General features: G+C 39.2%; 1 protein-coding gene across 1 annotated transcript in view; it reads left to right on the top strand.

Annotated features, from left to right (window-relative positions):
• The window catches only part of LOC27207479, a 97,367-nt gene that overhangs the window by 57,723 nt on the left and 25,402 nt on the right, over positions 1–14,242 (top strand).

The raw sequence follows: 14,242 nt of genomic DNA, 5'->3' as shown, positions 1-14,242 counted from the left end.
ACAATTTAATATTCGATACTGCTTTGAACCTATTCAAACTATTTAAGCACAATTATGGTTTAAGCCACAACAGTGCTTTGGCTAATTGCTTGTTTGACCGCTCAATATTTCATATTAGTGTGCCAATTGACTGTTACCTAAAATAAGTAAATATTAAATATTATTTAGTGTGTGCCTAATTTATCAAGTACTATCTCAAAACCTTTGAATCAACCAGAATTACACCGATGGCAAAGCAGTTGGCCAATTTGGTGTCATAAATTTAAATAATTTGCGAAACTTATCCTTACGCCAGCGGAATAAGGAGATCCCTCCTACCCGTAGTTCCAACACATTAAGTGACTAGTCCTGGAAGAGTCCGCCATTTAGGCGTCTGACGGCTACATCTTTAGAAACGATACGCAATCCATCCCACTCCACGTGGTTATATCATTACTAGACCTTACAGGCGAATAAGGCAATTATGTAGCGTGAAGACAATACGCCACGGATTTTTAAATGCCATTTAGCAAGATTAGACTGCTCCTGCACAGACAGGAGTTCACTGCGCTTGTTGCGGTTAAAGCCTCTATCATGACAAAGTCAAGCGTGAGCTGACACTCGTAAAAAAAAAATTGTTATGACCCAAAACATTGAAATTGGGAATCACTGGATCAGGGAAAATCTAAAGGTATTTGTGTTACCCGCACAGCCAAAAGACCTGCCGTCGGCATGGCGAGGGACGCTGAGGCCAGCATTAAAGGAAGCCAGTTTCCAACATCGTACGCTAAACCAATGGATTAGAAGTCTAAGAGTAAGAATGTTCGCCAGTCCCAGTACCGCTCTCCTGCTAAACAAGGGAAACGTAAGGGAGCTGACAATGGCCCAGAAAAAACTCACACAACTTAAAGAAGCCAAATAAAAAAAAAAAAACAAAATGATTCATAAATTAAACAAGATAGATTGTCTATTCGTGGCAACACAAACAAAACTGCATAGACGCATCTTTAGACGTAATTCTTCGCCATCTAAGTCCAAACGCACTTTAAGAATGTGTAGAATTGCAACACATACAAAGCAAGAGCAAAATTCCCCAAAAGCTCACAACATCGAACAGATAGCCTGTGTCAAAGATCAGACGGTGTTCGGTCTTTAGAGTGGGAGTAGCAAAAAGTTTTTTGTCAAATCGATAGAAATTTACAAGAATAATAAAAATATCAAAACATTTTTCGAAAGTGTAGGCGTTGCAATTCTGGCCGGTTCTAGCTTTTATAGTTCCTGAGATCTCGACGGTTCTATGGTCAGACCGTCAGACAGGGCCAGATCGACGCGGCTATTGGCATGATCAACAATATAGTAACATACCCATTCTACATCCACAACTCACCAACCACACACACTATTGTAAACACTCACACACACACATTAATGTCTTAGTGCAATCACACACACACATAATCAAAGATCGAGAGCCTTTTGATAAAGCTTAGTTGTTATTTACGCACAACATCATGTTCCAAAGTCTAGACTCTGTGGCGAGCCAACGTGCACGTCCCATAAACATTCGATCACTTGGCGAGCCAACTGAAATAACAAAAACTACCGCCCACACAATCGTCTCAGGATTCTCAATTTACTCCCATTTTTCGGGAGCTCCTCTCTTAACGGGAGAATAGACACCTCTCTTTTCGGGAGAATAGACACCTCTCTTTTCGAGAAAATAGACACCTCTCTTTTCGGGAGATTATACGTTGATAACTTTATTCTCTTAAACTTTGCTCTTAAGCTATCCCAATATGCCTATGTAAACCCAAACATGTCCCCATACAGTAGTTCAGTTCTGAGTACGGCCAAAAACGTACGTTTCCTCAGTACAACGACAGAAATCGCTAGATGCGTCAACATGAAATAAATAAGCTGAATTCACAGTGGATTTATTCTTGCGGGCGCGCTTGGAATGCAACAAAACACTACTTTTGGTCAATAATCAGATGTATTGATGTATCCTCAACGACGTCAAACAATAGAAAAATCAAAACTTGAGAAATAACAACAAACTAATACCGGCCGATGTAATCCAATAATAATAAACGAACTTCATTATATATAGAAAATTACATAATTTCAGGATTATCGATATGGACATCGCCATTAATGTGGTAACTGACACTCCGATCTCAAAGTGTTAGAAATGTCCGATAATAATTCTATTTTATTCTATAAATAAAACAACAAATTAGCCGATACTGTCAAGGAAATCATTAAAGTTAGAAAGAACGATCTACTTGACACCACACACTTATTCGAGACTTTTTCTCGATTTATCGAACATTAATTACTGAAACACATAATCTGATGCTCACAGTCACAATTGTTAAGTCAAATGTTATTGTTCTGCAATGCGAGAGATTTATATTAAATGGTATGTATATAAAGTTGAACGTTTACTTGACTTCTTATCATGCTCAGGATTAAATTGAAAGTAAATTCAGTGGGAAATTTAAAAATTTCCTAGACTTCTGAAGTTTATTTGGAAAAAATCAGAACGCGCACACAAACTCACAAATCCATCCCCACTTAATATTGCCGTCCGCATCTCGGAAATTTCCGGTTGTGAAAAAAATTGTATAGCGTAGAAATTGAAACATAGAAACTTCACATTACTCAGATTCGGAAGCTAAGGGCAGAGTGGTTCCGTTTTATTGCTTTCTCGGAAATGAATTGAACACCGACGGCACCATGAGCTGGGTGCATTATCGCCCTAGTACTACACCGAAAGCTGGAATATCCACCCTAAACGAATCCCAATGTGGGAATTTATTGCCAGGCAATTAGGTAGGTTAGGTAAAATATCAATTAAGCGTAGGTTCGTCTTCTTTGCAACAAAATTCTGGGACTCACTTTATTATTGTCAGAGAATAAAAACCAGGCCTGGTCTTAGGTACTCCAAGAGAAGAGTGGATTACGTGGCTATTAAGCATAGAGCCCACCCACATTATTCATCAGAGGTGAGTCGATTCTGAATAGAGAGTTCGATATAGATTGGATTCTGACTTTATTAAAAGACATATCAATGTGGAGATAAGATGACATTGCAAACTCTTTTATCTTTAAAGTCTTCTCTATTTGCCTCACCACTTTGTGTAGTGCGGGCTCGACTTTCCTCTCGGGGTGGTTGGGCTTAAGGCACCTTTGCTATTTAACTTAAAAAAAACGATTATAACCTCCTGAAATTATTCATAAAGTGAATAGGCGATAGAGCAGGGAACATTGCTAGCTTACGAGCTTTTGAATCGAGGCAGAAGTGATGCTGATTCAGATATTCTCCCTACAAAAGGTTCCTATTCTGGAGCTACGCGAATTGTAGTCCTCTTTGGAATAAAGTCGACGTTGGCCACCTTAAGGTCATTATTGGGGCCTTAGGGTGCCTGAATTTGAAAGCATTCTTTGGCTGTTCGGTATATCAAATGCCAGTCCACCGAGAGGTGGTATAGATGTTGAAAGGAGCTCCTTCTTCCTCCCAACAGTAGTGACTTTTGGCTGTGATCAGTCCGCCGTGTTATCTATTTTTGTAAACACACCTTCGTGTCCTGATTCTCAAGGAATTTGACCTATGATCGGCATACTGATTTCGAGTGCGGAGGGTCCTCAGATAAATGTTGTTTTTTTTTTTTTGAACATTTTGGCCGAGCCTTCTGGGTCCAGCAGGGTATAAGTGCCGGTAGCTGCTGGACTCCAACAGAGCTAGATTATTCCAGACCTAATTAAACCTATAGAAATATTAAAAATACACTGAAAAGAATACCAAATATAATACAATTAATTGCAACCCAAATGATTATCAAATATATATCCGAAAATCTTTGTAAGTTTTTTTTTAACGTGCGAGTACCACGGCCACATGTCTCACCCTGCGGACCGATGGGCGCTGCCGCGTATCGTGCGGTTTGAATTGCGGACAGATAGACGCGATATAGAAAAGAGAAAAGAAGACGAGGAAATAAATAAAATATAGATAGATATTAGTAAGATCTTATTATGTGCTAAAAATGTTAGAAATTATTGAATTAAGAGTGCCAAGATTACATATAATAGGATATAGTCATAATAGGATATTTAGTCAGAATATAATATAATAATATAATTAAGAGACTGGCAGATTCCGCTGGAAGCAGAAAGTCGGATGCATACAACACTCACGGTGCCAAGAAACCTGCCTATTTCAAGCGAAAGTGATGCCGTTCGGACTACATTTGGAGTAGGCGATGTTTCAGCAGGCATTGGACCAATAGGACCCGAGATGATAACACACACCTTCGCATATCAGGAAGATATTTAGTGAACGGACGGACGCTACAGGAGCACATGTACAGCCTAAATTTTTATTGCAGACAGACGCCAGCGAGCTTGACGCTTTTCTCACAGAACAGTCAGTTCCAGGCGCGGGAGTGATATCCTACTCCAGAGGATCACTAAATAAAACGGCGAAGAGCAGCTCTAAAACGGAATTTGAGTGTTTAGGAACAGTGTTGGCCGTCAAGAAATTGAAAGCATACCGCATACTGCGACTCCCACAGTACGATTTCCGTATTTCGTGTAGAAAGGTGAAGCTGAACGTCGTAGCGGACGCGCTATCGAGGCAACCACTTAAAAAAAAAAACCGCAGGATAAGATTAAGACCGAAGGAGAAAGGGAAACAAAGCGAGCAACAGGAATGTCGGTGAGTGGACGAAATGCGGGGAAAGGTTAAGTAGGATCCACAGAAACACCCGGACTATCTGGTGGAGACCGGTCGGCTGAATTTACACATTCCACACAGGACAGTAAACGAGGATGTGGTGTCGTAGAAGCTGTGTGCACCGAGCGGGGAAAAACAGCGCGTCATGTAGACAGCAGGACATCTGGGCAATTGAAAGACGATTACAAGGGTTTCAGCCAGTTAGAAATGGATGTGAGAAAATTGGTGAGGAACTTCAAAAGTTTTGTGAAACGCAAGGCAAATTAAGTGAAGGTGGCTGGGAACCATGAGCCAGATGGATCCAGGTTCTTTCTCCAGTTTGGAGCCGCAGCCGCCGCCGCTGCCACCAACGCTGCCTCCGAAGCTGCCACCGACGTCACCCCCGAAACTGCCAATACCACGACCGATTACGCCATCACCTCTGCCGTGTCGGGCGGCCAGGGTCATGGGGGCGGAATTAAGCGAGCGAAAATCACAAGAATAAATTTTTTGTTTGATGGGTCAGGGAAGGGTAAGGATGGCACTGCACTACACTGAAAAAAGGTGGTGCGGGTTTCATTCGCAGCAGCCATGAAGGATCGCGCGGGGTGGAACGACACGCAGGCCAGGCAACCGGGGGCGCAAATAGGCTGCCACTGGAACGCGACCAGAAGGGACCAGGGCCGTCCACCCCGGAGCACAAAGTGGCTTCAGTACGGGGAAATGCTAAAAGGAAGAGATGCGTAAATATGTCGCAGTTTTACTCACAAAACTTCAATAGTTACCATCGTCATCGTTACCACCAGCAACGCTGGGAGAACACGTGGAGAAAATCGGGATAGTTCAATTGAAAGGAATACAAAATGGAATAAAAATACACATGGATTTAACAAGGCGCGACAGGTTCTGATAGTCCGGAGAAGAGCCCAAGAAAGTTCTAATAGGCTGAGACTGCAAGGTTGGGAAGAGGATGCGCAGAAGAAACAAGGAAGAATGGCTATGCGAGAAGACATTCATACGGAGAACCGATAGGTAACCACCAGTAACTAGGGATTAGTCAGTGAGAACGCGCGAACCTGTCAATCATTCACGTAAGCCAGTAAGTTGCGCACACGGTAATATGAGAGTGAGTAGTGCAAACAACATCCCGCAGATCAAGATCACTGAATCCAGCCACTAAACGACGAGGGAGTCTACAAGGCTGAGGCTAAAGTTGAGATCCCCACGGTGAGGGTGCTACAGTAGGAGACGACAGAGACCTGAAGTTGTCAGTAAAGGATTATGGTGTCCTTGGTTGGGCTTGTGTAACAGAAGCGGCCATAACAGGCGTGTGTTTTGGTGTTTCCATCGGTGGATCAGAGAAGAGCTTTGGGTTTACCTAACGGACACACTCTGCATCCCCAGACTGGAGAGTATGCAAAGTCGACGATAATTGAATGTCTTCTGTAGTTGTCCGCCATACATAAATAAATAAATAATAGCATTTGCTTTTGCAAAGCAGAAGTCTATAGTCCCATGAGCTCGGAAGTTATAGGCGAATAAAATAAAGCTTTTTTAAAGCTGTTTTCCAGATTAACTAGAGAAGTTTTTATACCGAGTCATTTTGAGTAATTTAAATAGTAAGCGTTCAATTTACGGAAATCTGTTGTATATGTATAGTCAGGGTATATCAATAGCTGTAAAGCTATATTCACGTTCCCGACTAATTCAATCCCGTACTCAGCTTGTGAAAATGTGAATAAGAAAATTAAAAATTTTTTCGAATCTGTCGAGAAATTCGAATATGGCGTTATCTCTTGCCCATTGGACCGTCGTGGTGAATGTGGCTCCTAACTAAGGGAAAATTACCTTTGTTAATTGAAGCTAGCAACCCCTCCTTGCTACTACTCAGAGAATCGGCATGTCATATTTTTGTCCTAGCGCAATGCTACATCTTGAAGTTGAATTCCTGCAAATGCATAGCCTAACAAGCTTCTCGTAGAGAACCTTAATTTTTGTTCATGGTCACCTCAAACGCGGTACAGTTGGTTACGATCGTGAATTTCATGCTCAAATACGTTACTTGACTAGATCACCAGTAATGACGACATCTAACTCGCTAAACCCACCAGACTTGCCAAATGCTCTGTCAAAGTGTCAGGAACTTGAGTCTAACAAATTTCGAGCCCAATTTGCAAATAGGTATTATGGATTTAGGACTGAAAATAAAAAGAAACCTAAGATTTAATACAGTAGATTCCAGATAATTGGAATAATAATCATAATAACAATCAATATAATAATTGGCTGGCAAACGGAAGCTTTGGACAAAATAATAATTGGAATTTGAATAACAATTCTAAGGTACAACCCCCACCAGAACCAACAGACAGAATTATAATAAGAAATAATTTTAATCGATTCCTAGCACAAAAAACTGATCCTCAAATCCCATTAAAAAGGGAAGCAACGGGGACCGTTAGTTACCCACACCAGAAAGGAATGAGAATAAATAACATTGAAGAAGATCATTTTTTAGATCAGAACCCTACAGGGGAACATATAATAATAATATAACAAGAATAGACAGAAAAAAAAAAAAAAAACTAAAAATATTAATTGACACAGAAGCCACATCTTGCTATATCAAAAATTGAATTTATGAAAATAGAAAAGAATTGCCAACTTACAAATGTATATCTACAGTTCATGGATACTCAATTATAAAATATTACCATATATTAACAACATTTGAAGATAAAAATCTATTTTATTAGTTAGAAGGTTTAGAATTTAGAATTGGGTACAATCTATTAATGAAAATTGGAGCTAAAATAGATGCAGAAAAGGGTATCATGGAATATAATGGTAAAAAATAAAAGCTCAAATATTATGACAATGAGGAAAATAACGATTTGTGTTATATTGAGGAAAAAAATGTTTTTCCATTAAAAGAATATATTATAAAAAAATACTTTGATGAACAAAAAGTATTTAAAACCGAAACGGTAATGAGCGAAGGAAGTTTTTATAGCTTGGGATCAAAGAATCCTGAGCACGTCGACGTTGAGTTATCAGTCAACAAAAAAACTATTAGTTTTGGATCCTGAACACGCCGTCGTTGAATTTTCCGACAAAGAAAAAATTCATAATCTAAAAATAATTTCAAATCAAATAAAAGATTGCGAAAATAAGATTGTGAATAAAATTGAAAAGGATAGAATACTCCTTCTTCCTTATGCTGTCAGTCTCAGATTTCGTTAATAATGAAATCGATAGAATGCTAAAAGAACAAATTATAAGACCAAGTAGAAGCCTTATAATTCACCAGTCTTAGTAGTACCCAAAAGGGTCAAAGCGAAGATGGAACTCTAACACATCGACTAGTAATTAATAATAAAAAACTAAACGAATACTCAATACCGGACAGATATCCGATGCAAGACCCGATTGTAATATTATATAACTTAGGAAAGTCAAAATATTTCTCAACAATTGATCTGGAATAAGGATTTCACAATAATGAACTATTCGAATGCACAAAACATTTGAGAGCTTCAAAGTTTTTTAGGCCTCACTGGATATTACCGAAAATTTGTCCGAAATTATGCAAAAATTGACAAGCCTTTAACCAAATACATACGAGATGATAAGGGTAGAATTTCTAGGAGAATGTCTACAAAAATAACAATACAATAACAATAACCATAAAATACTTTAACGAACTCAAAGATAATTTAATAGCACAAGTGGAATTAGTTCAACCAGATAATAAAAAATTCACATTGACAACAGAAGCATCAGATGTAGCTATCTTAGCGGTATTATTACAGGATAATAAATCAATTACTTTCATGTCTAAACCCTTAAATAAAACCGAACAACTTTCCGCCACAAATATAAAAGAATCTTTAGCTATAGTTTGGGCTCTTAAAAACCTCACGAATTATTTTACCGATTACTCCTTTATAGAAATACAAACAGACCATAAATCTTTATCTTTAACTTTACTTACTACTTTTACTTTTTTTTAGAAATGAAAAGATGGTATTCTTTCATAGAAAGTTTCACACCAAAATAATATATAAACCCGGAACAACAAATGTAGCAGCTAGCGCATAATCTCGAATAAAAAAAAAATAACAAACATCGATATAGAACAATCAAGCTCAGATCAAAATGGTTAGGATGTGAAGTTAATTTGCTCATGTAATTCTGTTTTTGTTGAGTAATTTCCTCTCTGACAGATATGATGTTAAGGTCTCTTTGGATATTTTCGTTTCCGATATATGGTGGCCCAGTGATTGTTCTCAGTATCTTGGACTGAGCCCTTTGCATGATATCTATGTTGCTACTGCTGGCACTTCCCCATAGTTGGGAGCCGTATGTCCAAATTGGTTTTAATACGGAATTGTAGAGTAAGACCCTGTGGTCAAGACAGAGGAATGACCGTGAGTTGATAAGCCAATGGACACTACTAGCCTTAAGCTTCTGATGTGGTCTCAAGGCATTTGAGGGCGTTCAGTATTAAGAGGAATGGCGAGTGGTCAGATCACGGATCCGGTAGGGATTCGGCACTAATGTGGTTTCGTTTGATGTTTTAGTCATTGCAAAATCGATAAAATCAGGAATTTCGTTCGGGTCGGTCGGCCAGTATGATGGTCTGCCTGAAGAGACGTAGTCAAGTTCTATTTACATTTATGATGGCGTTATACAACTGTTTTCGTTTAGGGGTGACGAGGCGTGATCCCCAGTGGGTGTGTTTGGCGTTGTAGTCACCTGCAGCAATGAAATGGTCCCCTAGAGTGTTGAAGAAGTCCAGAAATTGTTGTTCGGATACACTATAACGTGGGGAACAGTATACCGCTGCGAGGCTGAGATCGCCGCTTTTTTGTTGTACGTTTATACATGTGGCCTGCATGTAATTAGTTGCAAACTCGCTATAATGGTGGTGTTTGATGCGATTTCTAATCAGGATACCGGTTCCGCCATGTGCTTATTCGGAATATATATTTAGCAGTGAGATGTTGTTCCGACAGTAGCATGACGCCGTTGGCGTTCCACAATGATATTCGTAGGGCAACCATTGATTATGTGGAACGTTGTGATATTAGCATCTCCATGAGGTGATTTTGGTTGCGCATGAGGTCTTGCATGGTAGTCCGCATGAAGGACATGAATTCAATCATATGCTGCTGCAAAGAATGCATCATGGTTTCAATATTACTTTGTTGTTGCGTCAGTAATCGAGGATTCGGTGTCGGATCAATTTGAGCAGAATGTAGAGTGGTTGTCGTAGTGCTAGGCTTAGTAAGTCCCGATTTCTGGACGTTTGCGAAAGTTACATTTTGTGAGGTGATCCCGGGCCAAATGAGGATCTCTTTGCGGTTGATAAAGATACGTCTGGGTTTACTTCTGAGGTTTCAAGTGTATTCTGTGCGTTATGGAGGCGTACAGGCGTTACTCGGAGGTGAAGCCGGCTTTTGAGGTCTTTGTATATTGGACAGCCTCTATAGTTTGCTGTGTGCTTACCGCCACATTTTCCGTACTTTTTAGTATTCGGATCGCTATCATAATAGAAGAAACACATATTCGAGCTCATAGAGGACTAGACGAAAATTACAAACAAATGAATAGATTATATATTGGGCAAAATTTATTTATCAAATTAAAGGAACGAAAATAAATATAACAGGCATCCAATTAAAATCCCAATTGGGGGAAGCTCCTGTTCCAACTAAGGAAGGAGAAAATTTACACCTCAAAATTGTTTTCGCGCAAAATCTCATTTTCTTAACTTGCATTGATGCGTGTTCAAAATTCGTGTAGTAAAAAAATCCAAAATAAACTAAACATCGAGAATAGTGTAATGGAATTACTTCAACAATTTCCCCACGCGAAAGTAATTATGACTTTTAAGAACCAAGCTTCACCTCTGCTAAACTTAAATCCTTTGCACAAAGATGTGGTTTAACTATACATTTCGCAGACCCCAGACACAGTAACTCGAACGGACAAGTTGAAAGGGCACATTCAACATTAACAGAATTAGCTCGTTGCATAAAGGAAGAATTTAAGCTGATTGACTATTCAGAAATAAAATGAATTCAATAAGAGCATTCATTCTACAACAAATCAAAAACCTTTCGATATTCTCTATAATAAAATTGAACACAAAAACATTAAAACAATTTTAAGAACACTCAAGAATATATGTAAGCAACACATAATGAAGGTCGTAAAAAAAAGAATATCATGTGGAGCAAGTAGTTTATGAAAAGAACCATGTATGTTCACACTATAAACGTGTGCGTACACTTATTGAGTTCAATTCGGGTGTTTGAATCTAACTGACTCGCTGCTGCGAGGGCTTCGCCTTATATTCATTCTTACATAATCTAATTATAAAAATAATTATAACTTAAATCTATGTTTGAGGCCCATGACCGCGCTAATCACCTTCCGCGTGGTCATATCTCTTGACTGCAATCGTACTTATCTGTAGATGCCACTTATGCTGTTCAGTGACATGTTTATTGCAGCCCATAAATAGAACATATTTATAGTTGGCCTACTTATCATGTCTAAACACACAGACATAACACATATTTAGACATTCTCCGGGGGGGAAAAGTGTACGACCAGTAGTCTCTCATTTATGTGTTGCCTCCGGATATAAATGACCAATATAATTATGATAATCGTTGTCAACCCTAGAGCCGTGTGTCCGCTTGCAGTGTGGAAAATCAAGTCATCAATGTGAACCTTGTTATTTTTCAGAGTCTTTATGCGCATTTAAAGATTTTGCAGTTCATTAGTGTTGTTGACAATCAAGTGCTTCAGCGGGACCCCGTTCCATGTCTCCTTGTCATCTATAATTCGTAAACTGGGGAAGATAGACATTTCAGACGCTGTCGAAATTACTTTTTGAGGAGTAATTATTGTTGTATCCCCTAATATTGTTGTGCATCCTGCAAGTAGTTGTATATTGCCTTGATTGGGCAGTCTCATAACTTGATGCTGTTCGTTGCATCTTATATTAGCTGTTGTATTCCGAAACAGTCTAAATAGCCAACGGTTGGATCCACTTATCTCTTTGATGAACGAATTGCCTTGGAATTCCATCATTTCGCATGAGTGTGCCTTGCTTGGTTTCAATGGTGATATTTCGCAAGAGTGATCATCCGCGTTTTTCCATGCCCAATTATTTTCGCAAAGCCATGTGGTCGAATCTTCTTGTCTGCATTGGTTAATTTACATTTCAGACATTAGGTGATATGCGTTTATTTCTGTATTGAACGCAAAAAATTTAGAATTCAATTTCGGAATAAGCTTTGTTCCGTTTGTCCACAGTGGTATAGGGATTACTTCAAAGAGATTTGTTTTCTGATTGTTGTATATCGGCAATTTTGCTTCAATGAATAGGACATTATCCTTCAACATAGCTTGTGCGTTCATACGTTTATAGATCAGTGGTAATTGTATAACTGAATTTCCACCCGGTAGCATTTGTTTTCGTCCTAATTTTTGCTTAACTTTTTCGAGCTCCTCCAGCATTTTGTTAGGCGCAATTAGTGTAGGATGGATTCTTCCTTCACTAATGTCCATTATCATTGAGATCGCTGTTGCTTGTAGGCTTTCTGCCTCTTCAATCCAGTTTCACACTTGATTTGATAACATAAGGAATTTAATTGACTCCTTATATACCATAAACTCCTTCATAAGCTCCTTCATGGTTTCTGCAATTATATTGACTTGTTGGGTCAGTTTTCCCAAATTCCGGTTTGCTTCTATCGTAGTTGCTCTTACTAATTCTTCCGTGGCATTGATGACCGAGGTCTGATTATCAACAGATTCCATTAGATGTTTTTCTTTTTTTAAGATCGTGTGCATATTTTCCTGTATTCTATTTGCATTTCCTATATCAAAGAACAGTATAAACCTTTTATTTCGGTTGGTACGATGCCGTAGTATTTTAATGTTGTCAATTTTTGTCCGTATTGTCGTGCCAAAGGAATTGCAGTACTCCTTGAAGTCTCCCATTTTTTTGCAAACCAAGCGGGATTTTTCCAGGAAGGCCTCTGATTGTTGCTTCCAGTGCCATTCCTTTTGTCTTTTGGAACTCGCTGCCTAAGCTTCTTGTCCTTGCGTAGCTGCATTGACTCCGTTATAGATGGCGTTGCAGCTCCACCTGGTTTTGCTTCGCTAACAGGAAGATGACAGATCTTGTTGAGCGATCTTTTTACTTCCCCATTGTTTTTTTAACCGTGACTACCCGGACTTTATCATGTTGTCCTTTAGTCGTACTAATGGTTCTTCTTATTGGCCATCTTGCAGGGTGAGTGTTCTCATGTTTTATAAGAACCAGCTGTCCCTCCTTCAGATTTGGCTTTTCTTGGCGCCATTTGGTTCGGTGTTGCAATGACACCAGATACTCCTCTTTTCATTTCTTACAAAAATCACCTCTGATGCGTTGAATAAGCTTCCATCTATCCAAAGAGCTGATTGTCTTACTTTCGTCAAAATGTTCAGGAGCTCCAATTTTCGCTCCTTACTATGACTAATGGACGCGAGTTTAGCGCTGCTTTGATTTGACATAGCAGCGATGCAAATTCTTCATATGTAAAGCTGTTTTCACCAATAATTCCTTCACCGTAAGATGTGACGGCTGCTGCGGTTTTCCTCTCAGCTTTGTTATGAAGCGTAATACATACGCCATTACTCTAAGAAGTTTGTCGATCGATGAATACTTCGATAAAATATGGTTTTGAAGATATTCGGATTCTATCAATGTGGATACCACAATAATTTCCGGTTCCTTTTGAGTTGGCCAGTGTTGTGCATGTATAGCTAGCCAATTAAGCCCTCTCCACCAAATTTCACGGATTTTAAGAGCTTGCGGTGATATCCCTCTTGAAGCCACGTCTGCTGGATTATCTTCCGAAATAACGTAATTCCATTTGACATTGGGAATTAGTTTATTGATTTCTTCCAGTCTAGTTCTGACGAACTTACCTTTGCTGCGCTTGTTCTGTATCCAAGCAATAGTAATTTGCGAATCACTCCGTGCATGCGTTGTGATCTTGTTGCTCCATATAGCCTGCACCTTCGCTAATAACTTTGCTAATTAATGCGCAGCACATAATTCCAACTTTGGAATTGTTTTCCTGTTTTTTATATAATTTACTTTGCTTTTTGCTGCTAGCAAAGTAACTCTGTCGCCTACTTTTGCATACCTTTAGCAAATTCCATCCACCGTTTAGCTAAGTGTGATTCCAATTCAACGTCCCAAGTCATCGGTAACTTCCACAGTTCCTGAATGAAACATTTGGATTGAATAGTTAAAGGTGCCAACCTGTAACGACCAACCTCCTAGAGGGTCGAAAATTCTGGACAGCTGTGATAACACTAACCGCATTGTTATGCTTGTTAGCACTCTTTTCTGCCGAAAACGTAAACGTATCCTTCTTCGGATCCCATTGAAGTCCTAAGGTTTTGATTGATTCATTCTCCTCAATGCAGATTTTCTCCGTAGCATCGCCGTCCTGAATGTCGGCTAAAATACGT

The sequence above is a fragment of the Drosophila simulans genome, chromosome 3R, assembly GCF_016746395.2.
Source record: "Drosophila simulans strain w501 chromosome 3R, Prin_Dsim_3.1, whole genome shotgun sequence".
NCBI lineage: Eukaryota > Metazoa > Arthropoda > Insecta > Diptera > Drosophilidae > Drosophila > Drosophila simulans.
The sequence above is the reverse complement of the archived record's forward strand: the minus strand, read 5'-3'. Positions and strand labels throughout refer to the sequence as shown.